Source organism: Hippocampus comes, unplaced genomic scaffold (assembly GCF_001891065.2).
Source record: "Hippocampus comes isolate QL1 unplaced genomic scaffold, H_comes_QL1_v1.1 scaffold174, whole genome shotgun sequence".
Classification (NCBI taxonomy): domain Eukaryota; kingdom Metazoa; phylum Chordata; class Actinopteri; order Syngnathiformes; family Syngnathidae; genus Hippocampus; species Hippocampus comes.
This window is the reverse complement of record NW_017805983.1, coordinates 5,509,610-5,520,937: the sequence shown is the minus strand read 5'-3', so window position 1 is coordinate 5,520,937 and position 11,328 is coordinate 5,509,610. Positions and strand designations below refer to the sequence as shown.

General features: G+C 42.1%; 1 protein-coding gene across 2 annotated transcripts in view; it reads left to right on the top strand.

Moving 5' to 3' along the window:
• Positions 1-4,519: 4,519 nt before the first annotated feature.
• Positions 4,520-11,328, top strand: part of LOC109528741 (metabotropic glutamate receptor 4-like) — a 129,361-nt gene continuing 122,552 nt past the window's right edge. For both annotated transcript variants that reach the window (XR_002170724.1, XM_019891699.1), the window contains exon 1: positions 4,520-4,809. The gene's annotated coding sequence lies outside the window, so the exon portion shown is untranslated. The remainder of the gene's footprint in view (positions 4,810-11,328) is intronic.

Here is an 11,328-nt window from a genome sequence, read left to right as displayed (position 1 = left end):
AAAAAAAGAGGTTCTACCTTTCTGGTGAGATTAGGTTCATGTGTTGATTTGTTATGACTGATTTTGAAAAGCAAGCTTTTATTTTGGTGCAAGTAATGTTAAGCAGGAAATATGCACCAAAAAAGTTGCTAAGCAGTTGAGGGGGAAAAAAAGAAAAAGAAATCACTTTGAATCCATGTATGCAGATTTCACTGAGCCAAACATTGACGTCAAGATTTTATATGCAAAGCTCCAAACGGGTGTCAGGGCATCTTGTATCTTGTCCCCAGCGTTTCGTTCAGACTAAGCCCATCTGCCTCAGCGAGGACACTACGCATGCATTTAAACACAGAATATCTGGAAAAAAAAACAAATACAAAAAACCTGAACATGAATCATTTTCAGTCCCGCTATAGCAGTTCGACACTCTATAATCAGTCATTTGAACTTTAATGAGCCACTTGAGTTCACACACAGTCATTGGGATTTTGGAATGGCTGTGCCACAGGTCTAGGAAATGAATTATGAAAAGATTCCATGTACCCCCTGCAATGTGCTACATACATGTAACCCCGGTTGGGAAACAGTGATGTCATGTATGTCTGCTACTCTTGACAGTTTAGGAACCATGTAAACAATCAAAAGTATAAGAACTTTACCTTTGACCCTATTTCTTTATGTTCGTTTTTCATCTTGGGCTTATTGGTGTTGGTTACCCTTGAGAAGGACATGCATACACACACACACACACACACACACACACACACACACACACACACACACACACACACACACACACACACACAAGCCAAGTCACACCAAAAAAAATTCAGCATGTTACGTGAGAGCGACAAGCTGATGGCAGGGCTCTGAGCCTCCTTTCGTGCTGTCTGTTTTTTTCAATCCTTGTTTGACTTTTGGATCTTGTGTTTCATTAATTTTAGAAAATTCATTTGACCACCAGACCATTCAAGTTCCGGCCATGTACTATGAATCTCACATTCCGGTGCCCTAACCTTACACAGTACAACGTTCCAAGTATAGATACAAAAACAAGTCCTCCTCTCAAAGAGCAGAGAGGTTCACATTCAGTTGATGGATGCTTATTGCAATGAGGGCCACCTGCAATGACAATTACATCTGCGGAGGCCTGCAGTGTTTCGAGACAGGACAGCAGGCAAACTCATTGATGGCACTGTGCCCGGAACGACTCCGTCTGTCCCGCCGCTGATGTAACCTCCATCACCACCTCTCTCTCGCGAGGGGTGTTGACCATGGAAAAAGTGCCACCGCACAACCAAAATTACACCGTTGACTTTTTGAAGGGTCGTCTGATGTACTGAAACGACATTTTGGTTGTGCGACATGCACAGAACCATCTGCGGTCGCGCAGTTGGAAACTTGCATCTGTTGTTTACACAAAGTTTAGCTTTGTTTATGTGGGGGCTGTACATTTTTTAAAATCTTTATTTAATGTGGCACTTTGTCTCCGTCACACGCAGGTGGCCTTCACGGTATTTCTGTGTGAGCGAGACTCTGAAGGCATTGTTGAGCAGAGACGTCTGTATTTTGGTAACAGATGAGCTGAACGGGGAATGAAAATCACTTGTCCTCAAGTCAACAAAAGGAAAAATGTTCTGGAAATATTTGTTGACTGAAATAGATTGCAACCTGCCTGGAAGCCTTCAAAGGGCTTGTTCATTTATGTCATAAATGGACTAATGTGACTTTTTAATTCAAAAAAGAATACACAAACGTGAAATAAAAATCACACTGGGAGTCTGTCAAAAGTGACAGCAAATGTTCAAAAGAATGTTTCCCGCATTTGGGTGTAACATACATCTATGTATGATTATTATTATTTTTTTTTTTGGGCTGTGATTTTTGGATATTTAATTGCCCTACAAATGATTTGAAGTTCATAATCAGTGTGACAATTCAGCAGTAACTATAATTGTGCTCTGTGTATGATTCACCTCATTTGCATTTAGTCTTTCTGCTTCTCTATAATTGAGTCTTGTTAGGTCACGGCATACAGTAGCAAATGATTCGCCTCGAATTGAAGTCTTCAAGGCTTGTTTTACAAGCTGATGATTGAGGTAGCACAGTGGACTGGCGTGTTTGCCTTGTAGTCAAAAGTTCTGGCTTGGACTCTACGTGTGGACCTTTTGGTGTGTTTTTTGCACGTTTTCCCTGTTCACAACGTTTCCTTCCACTTTCCCAAAACGTGCATGTTAGGTTAATTGAAAGCATAGTAGCGAATGTCAGTGTGAACGGTTGTCAACATGTGCCCTGTCATTTTCAGCTGGTATAGCCCCCTGCTTAACATTTAGTGAGCAGAGGTTTGAAATTTCACCCTGAACCAAAAGAGGGCAGTATATTCTGTTTTAGATGTTGATTTGTTTTTCAATGATTATCTCATCAATTGCACATGGACGCATAGTTTGCTTCCCGCCCTTTTTCTACCAAGGAGATGTTTCAATTGATGGTATGTGATTTTCGCTAGTTAAAAAAACGACGTGGTAGAATTGTTTTATTTTCAAAGTTTACAGTGCAGCTCCTCTTGGTTGATTCAAAATACTCACAGGGATGAATGAAACATATACATTATAATCACGCCCAACTACATCATGAAAACCAAGTATAAAATTGTACTGTCATGACCTTCAGCGTGGTCAAGGATGCACACGGTCTCTGATGCAATCTGTTCACTTTTTTGGAAGAAACAAAACGGCAAAAAAACACACACACCAGAGCTGCTGATGGCCACCACTCACACCCATACGCTCGCCCGCAAGTCCGATCCAATCTTCTCGCCTGGCTCATCCCCTTCTCAAATAGCCCCGCCCTCACATACACAAAAAACAATGAACAGCTATCAGAGTACATTTAGTAGCAACAATACTCATGAGGACATTGCAGAATTGTAATCGACACATATGCTACAAAGTGGACCCTAATGAGTCCACGGCTTGGAACAAGCGATGTGAAAGATACAAATAGAGGGAGAGAAAAACTACCAATGATGATGATGAGGTTGGTGAATTTTGTATGCTACCTATCCTGTTCAGGGTGATTGGTGACTTGGGGCAAAAGGCAGACGACATACTCGACTGGTAAGTGGCCCGTACGTACATTGTCACTCACATTCATACCTTAATTGAGTGAATATGACCGAAGCTGAGAATCACTCATTCATCGGCTTGAGGAAATTTCCAAATGTCAGCAGGACAAATTTATGAACATGAGTGTTGGACTGTGTTCAAGTCTTTTAGTTTTATAATTGCAAATGTAGTTACATATTGGTTGTGCTTTGCCATATAATGCACCTATGAAGCAGCTTTTTAAATGATCGTGCTGAGTCTCTGCAATGAAAAACACAGACTAAAAAAAGACAAGCTCTACATCTTCTCTTAATTTATTTGCTTTTCACACAGTCACTGTAGTTCCAACAAATGAATATCAACTAAAATATCATGTAAGATAAATTTAATTCTTATTTCTTCAATCAATTTGCATATAAATCTTTCAAAAATGTGATCCAAACTCAACATATATTGTTTTTAATTACACGCACGTGCAAGTCATTTTCCTGTGGCTTTATGGGAAAAAAAAAGGATACGTTTTTAGCATTTCACCTACAAGTACATTCGCACATATTTGCCAGTCAAAATGTTTTACTCAGCATGAGAGGTTCCATGCTTCCGCTTTGTATTTGCATATTGGCTTTATTTGAAATGAAAGTAACTGTTTCTGAAGATTTACGAGTGGCATGTTCAGCGTTTTAGCAGATTGTGTGCTACACAAACGGATGTAACCCATGCACCTTTCGGTCCCAAATGCTTAGTAGCGTTCCCAAAATGCAATCATACCACCCCACACCCAGGAAAAAAACGCATCTGCAAAATTGAGGCAACTCCATCATGAGGCACTAACTGGACTGATGGATCAATACGTGTAATCAGCGCCACGGCAATTAATAGAACAGAAACAAAACACATTTCTCATGAGAACACGTCGAAATGACTCGAGGGGGAATGATCCTGAATGGCGCACTTCCTAAACTGAATTGCGTGTGCGCGTATTGCATGCGCATCCAAAAACTGCAGTCACGCCAAAGAGACGCAGGTGGGCGCTTTTTCTAACACGTGGTCAAAATCAAAACGGACTGTTTTTCTCACGTGCACGTTGGAGTGTCAGGCTGAAAAACGGCATTTCTGAAGCACAGCAGTTCTTGATATTACGTTTCTTTCTTATCCTTGCAATAGTCATCGTTTCATGGGTGGCTTTGTCTGTTGGGTTTTTTTTTTCAACGCAACGAATTTCCTCAAGTTTTACGCAAGTGGTCATTTGTTTTGTTGGAATTCAAAACACAGAGCTCGCCAGTGGTGACGTGAATGGAGAGGGAGTGCGCGTGCCTGTGTGTGTGTGTGTGTGTGTGTGTGTGTGTGTGCGTGCGTTTGTGTGTGTGTGTGTGTGTGTGTGTGTGTGTGTGTGTGTGTGAGTGCGCGTTTTTGTATGTGTGTGCGCGCGCAAAAATCTCCCTGTGTGGGCGGGAAGGATTGTGCAATCAAAGTGAAGATTCGGGAGAGGGAGCAGAGACAAAGTAGAAAAGCCCTTCAGCACCACTCGCCTCCGGACAGCGTCTGAAACGGTGGAGTGGATGGGGAAAAGATTTGCGGGAGATTTGCCGGAAGGCTGCAAACTGGAACTGGAAGTTCAAATGTGCACTTGTTGTCCGCACACGTCCTCGTCCATTCGTGTCTAGTTTGCGCCGACAAACTAAAGAAGCGAGAGGGGCAAACCACCAAATCACTGGACGGCCACAACGTAAGTTTTCGAATCACTTGGAATATTTTTCCCGGAATACGCGTTTCATTTCTGCACACGCGTGTGTGTGTGATTCCAGCGTACATTAGAGTTACACGAACATGTCAGTTCGTCTCCGTTGCACACACTCGGTTCTTTTCCTCTTTTGATCATGCTTGGGAGTCTTGAGGAACACCCCGGTGTTGTCGTGATGAAACAATGTGCGTAATGAGCATTTGATTGTCATAATGGCCTCAACGCGCACGTGGACTACGAAGCCTCTTCTGATATGTCGACCCATGAATTTTTGAGAGAGGCGTTCATTTCTCCGTCATCACACGTTCAACAGATGAATGACAAAAGGCTTTAGAGCGCAAACGAGCCTTCACTCGGCCATACAATGGAGCCCTTTATCTGCTGCATGTATTGGAGCCCCATGCGCCCCCAACCCCCTTTCCGCTCTACTTGGCTCGGCGGTGCACCTCACACAGACATATCCGAGGAATCCATAAAGATATAATCGCGAGGAATCCAGATAGATGCGGTCACGCACACATCAACACGGCGGAACTTCAAAGTAAGGCAATGCAAACGAGATTGCATTGCGCATTACCGCAGGCGCGCTCGAAAGAACGCGCGCTCTTTCGGCGAGTTGTTCTTGCGCAGTGACGATGAGCCGCGGTTGCGTTTCATCACTTTAAAGTCTGCCTTGACGTCTCTTATGTCAGAGGCCTCTTGTGTGTTCGCATCACTGTCGGCTAATGTGCATGCGGTGCATTCCTATCATATTTCATCAGCATTCAACTGTCTCCTGATGCGAGAAGTAACAGTAAAGTAGCCTATAGTAGACTTTCTGCAATTACTGGTGATGGTTTCAAAGGTTCACTTTGTCAACATATGGATAATGTATTCCTCGGCGGTTGTCAGGTAGTGATCATGAATGGATTCTGCAGAGGACATTGCTGCAGAAAGGCAAACATCCATTTGATTTGACGGCAAAAGTTGTTAACGGGAACCTGCCCCCAGATTCATCATATTTTGCGTTCAGACACATGGAACCTCAAATTGCTTGTTAAAAGTAGATGTCAAAACAGCAATTATGGAAAAGAGCAACGAGCTGTTGGCAAGAAAGAAGATTAGAAGCAAATCACGCAGGCGGTGAGCAATTTCGGATTTGCTAAAACCTGCCTCTCAAAAATAAAAAACAAAAGAAAACACGATTTAGGCCTACATCTGCACACATTGCTTAAATTATCCGTGGGTTTGAATGTGAGTCCAAATGATTGGTTGGTCATAAGTCCTGTGACCGATGGATAATCACTCAAGCAGTGGTGAGTGACCAATAGAGGGCGCCATCATTCCCCAGGAAGAAATGAAAGATTCAAAAATACAAATGAAATAATCACATTCTTATGATGTCGTTTTTCTGAAATGCTGTTACATTTACAGCATGTTACGAGCCACATGACTTCCAAAAAGTTCAACGTTTGTCTCTTCAATCCAGAGAAGATTCGCCCAAAAGTCTTGGGAATCATGCAGCTACATCTCATCAAGTACTTATGTGTACTGTACTTATCTATTTATATATATATATATATATATATATATATATATATATATATAAATTTCCGGCAGTTTTTTAGATGTCCTAGGTTCCTTCGTGACCTACTGGATGATTGTAGCTGTGCTCTTGGGGGCGATTTTTGTTCACCGTTGTTCCATTTTTTCTCCATGCATGGATAAATGCTCTTACTGTGGTTTGATGGAATCCTAAAGCTATGGGAAAGGCTTTGTAACCCTTTCCAGACTAAGAGATGTTAATTGTGTTCTCTTCTGTTCTTGAATTTCTTTTTTTGTTTTTCTTGAGTTTGCATTTTGTTGAGATCTTTTGCCAAGTTCATTATTCAAGACACGATCTATTGATTTCTTGACTGAACCAGTTAAATTCATGATTTAACAAATGAGCCAAGTACATTTTTTTCCACAGGGATAGCCAGCTTTGATTTTTTTTTCTTTAATAAATCAAATCACCATTTACAAAGTGAATTTTATCTTTACTTGGGTTATCATGAACTGATATTTACATTTCGTGAATAAAGTGGAGTAAATGTGTAAAAACATTTTTCAAATATACATAGCTCCCCATCTGGAAAAAAAAAAAACCCAAACAAAGCGGCACTGTATACGTGTATCGCACCTCTCACGCTGCTGTCTTCTCAAATGGATTTCCCAGCATCCTGACATGCAGTAAAGCTGTTAAAAAGTAAGCTGTTTGCATTTGGTGCCCATCACCAAGGTGTATTCCTCGTGACGGGGTAACAGAGGATCAGTTACGGGATAAAGACAATGGCTGCAGAATTTACTGTCAACTGAAAAGAACCCCGAAAAATGTCTTGTCTCAGGGGAATACCTGGATGTTCCCATTAAGAGGCAACGCTTGGCAAAGCGCCGGTAAACAAAGGAAGAAACTGACTGTCAGCACAAGGGCCGCTTCTTTCAAGCTTTACATCTTAAAAGATGATTTCCTTCATGCTTGTGCAATTGCCTGCTGCTGCAGCTTTGTGTGATATGTCACATCCCTCCAGTGTCTCTTACACCGATTGGCTGACTTGAGCTCAGATATCGGCATGGAAGCTCAGAAGAAAAAAAAAAGTCAAGACAATATATAGTCGGCTTTTGTTCCATGTCACTGCTTTATGTTCAGAGTGCGCTCGCTCTCCCTGCGTGACCTCAGCTTGCTGACCATCGAGTCTCCCAAACAAAAGCACAACATGTTCTGTCCTATCTCGATTCTATTTTCTAAACTGCTTCTTCCTCTTCTGGGCAATTGGTTGCTTTAAGACTTTGTCATTTCTGCTGTGTGTGTGACTTTTGGTGAAATTATTTTTTCTCTGAAGCTTTACGATACTCTCCTCATCATGATTTTTCCAAATTTCAGACTTGATGGCGTTTTTATGGGAGGGGATGAACCCCGAGAGCACATTCTTACCGGCAAAAAGAGGTTGAACATTTCCGAGATAAATGACCTTGTTTTGCTGTCCCACACGAAGTCTTTCACTCAGTCTTGAGGCTCCAACAAAACTCCCAATCTACCACTCTTTTGTACATTTCATTGGTAAGTCATGGACCCCCAAGCGGATTCATAATGCCGATTACAAGTTCTGTTCCCATCACAAACATGAAGTACAGGAAATGTATGACAAGTATTTGTCACAGTCATTGTTGTTCTTGTAATATACTACGACACCACACGCACTCGTCCACTAAAAGTGCTTCAGTGTGCATTTTAAACAGGTAAAATGTATTCAAATGTGAAATGGAGCACAAGGGATCATTGCCATTACACAAACAAAACATGCCTGCATATTTTATGACCAAGGAGGATGAGCACGTTTCTTTCTCTGACATGCGCTGATGTTCGGCTCCTCTTTGATGCTTCTGTGGTGCCAGTTTTAAAACAATGCTTCATCTGTTGCCCTGGTAACAGCTGCGAAGACTGCTTTGCCCTATCAGGTGCATTGTATGCAAGCGATATCGCTCTTCATTATAATTGCACATCTCCAAACTTGCTCAGAAAAGCTTTTTATCAGGCAACTAAGACACTTTGTCATATCTCCATTGAAGTGTCAATTTTTTTTTTTAATCATACGTATTCATGCATGAAGGAGGCAAGATGATGTCATGATTTATTTCGTAAAAGGTCACGTAGTGGCAGAGGTTGCGGTGCCCTAGGGTGTCTATTCATAGATGGAGACAAAAACAGCAGCGATGATTAATGGTTTCGACACATTTACCACGCTACATTATCTATTTATTATCTCTTAGAATCAAAGTGTTCAGTTTCCTTGCAAGTGCTGATAGCAGATGACTGCGATGCTACCATGTCACTTTGCCTGTACCTGAGAAATACCAACAAGGATTTGACATGACAGGATATGCCTTTTAGAGTCCCGCAGAGAAAAAAGTAAATTCCAGTAAATTTGGCCTCGTCTTGTTTTCTCTGATTACCTCATGAATGGCATTAACTTTTTCATTTCATCAAATGCCCCATCTAAAATTACACATTTTGACCTCACTTTCAACGTGTATTCAAGCCTTTTTGACCACCTGCTCCGTCAACGTGAAACTTTATTGCCACCTTGAGAGTGTGACAACCAAGAGATAAATCTTTATGAAGTGCTCATATTCAAAGCAGAAAGACACCACGTGAGGGGGGAGGTCCAACAGAAAGGCCCAAGTCTGCTGGCCGAGCATAAAATCACTGCTGGCGACGGGCGGTAACGGTGTCGTGATTACCACATGCGTCATGAAAAGCTGAACCAAAACCGGTAGCAAATGTTAGCAGACAAATGACTCAAAGAAGGGCAGACGAAAAAACTTTTAAAACCATAAAAATATGACGGCGACAGCTTGAAGCCAATTTCCTTACCCGACTACGAGGGGCAGTAGTCACTGAGTACTTGCCTGTTCTCACTGCTTCCTTCTCACCATCAGAGCGCAAATCATTTTAAAACGACGGGAGGTGTTGAAAAGTGAACCACAGGTACCTCGAATGTATCACTGATCTGTGATCACTTCAACTTATACTGAAGAGCAAGCACAGACGCATGCTGGTAGGTACAAAAGAAGGCTTGGGAGCTAATGTGTATTCAGATTGGGTGGAATAAAAAGTGCTTTCTGTCGGACTTTGTGGCCCTCAGGGTTGTACCTGAACAAATTCATTTTTTTGGGTTGAACGTAAACTGATGGTCGTGTATTTTTGCTTCGTGAACGTGTCTGTGAGTGAGCTCATTCTGAGACCAATGAACGTTTTTTTTGAATGGCATTTTATTTTTGTTCAAGAGTGGCAGTTTTTCTCTTGTTGGAGTACAAGGACAAAAGCTGGCTATGCACATTGCAAGCCAGCCTTAATTCGGCAGAAAGGCAAAACCGACCCCCAACAGTCGCACGGTGCATACATCATCAAAATGCGGTGTGTGCTTGGAGGAAAAAAAACAAAAAAAAAAACAAAAAACATTAAGTGTGATGATGCACAGCAGCGCTCTGACTTGGCCTGTTCTCTGTCTCGGCAAACGATAGGGTATCGTTTTAATGTTCAAGAATTTTAGGAGAAGGTCAGAGAGGATTCAGGAGGGGAAAAAAAAAATCAGATCGTAAGTTGTGTGCAAACTTTGCCCGCCTAGTTTCAAAAAGCAAATATGGACTTCAATTACATCAATAGCTAACCTGAAACGCCACATTGATTTAAAGCACAGCAAAGTGGGCCGGTACTCCGTTCACTTAAAACATTGAATCTCATTTTGCGCCAGCTCTGTTCTGCACTGAATACTGATAGATCCACCACTAAGATGAGATTTTCGCATTACCTTACCAGTGCACTGAAGAGTCTAAATTACTGCATATAATGGCTGATATACAATACAGTAGCTGTAAGCATGAGAATAATACAGTACTGGACGTGATTAATGGCGACCCGGTGTCCTCCTCATTGTATCCACAATCCAAAGTGAGCAGAGAGGATTTGGATAAATATGAGGAAGCAGAATGTCATCGTCCCCGAGCAAAAGGCATCCATCAACATATTGACTTTAGAGATCCTGCTCCAGGTCACTGTTGATTGCTTTGCACAAATTAGCCTCTCTGTGAGACTAATCGAAAAAAACACAGCAAGACACTGAAGAGGGAAGAGGACGCTTTTGTCTTCCTTGTTAACACTTGTTTTGTGCAGTTTGGCCAAACAATCGCACCCTCAACAACTTTTCTGAGCTATGTTTATTTAACAAGATGAAATTGTAAAGGGCGAGACTGCCGTTCGAGGCCGCGGTTGCCTCTGTGTTTTGCTTCATAATGGGCCTGTAGGGCTGCAGAGTGCACCGCGGGTCCACTTAATGGCGTGCTGATGTTTAAGCCCATTACTCAGAGAATCCTTGTCACTGCCCTTGCCCCCTCAACACGCGACCCCCCCCCCCCAAGTCCCACTGCCACCCCAGCCTTCAGAAGTACATCGGAGCTCACTCCCCGTAATGACATGTCTGCATACACACAAAGTCCTGATTAAGAATGCAGCGGCTGCAGTATGGGATGCTGTGTCTACCACTCCCAGCTTTCATGTTTGACACCTGTAAGTGGTGGATTATAAAATTACGCCGGCTCGCTTTGCATGCACACGCACGCGTTTATACACACATGAACAGCAGAGGGTGGTCTGCAAAGGCGACTACGAAGCCTTGCACACAGAATAAGGAAAACAAACGCGAGGATGTGTGCATGTATAATTCCAAATCATGAAAATTAGGTTGGAGAAAGAGCTGTAAAAAATTTAAGTTGCATTATACAAGAACTTTTCATGGCTCAAAACTACATACACTACTTTATTCATGAAAGTGCTGATTTAAAAAAAACAAACACATTCTGCTGTTTTTTTAATCATGTTTGAGGGGACTTTCATTCAATACAAAGGGCTAGAAAACAAAAGGGAGGGTTCACTGACTCCGACAGAAACTTGGGCACTCAGCTCCAGTACGAAAAAAAAAAAAAAAA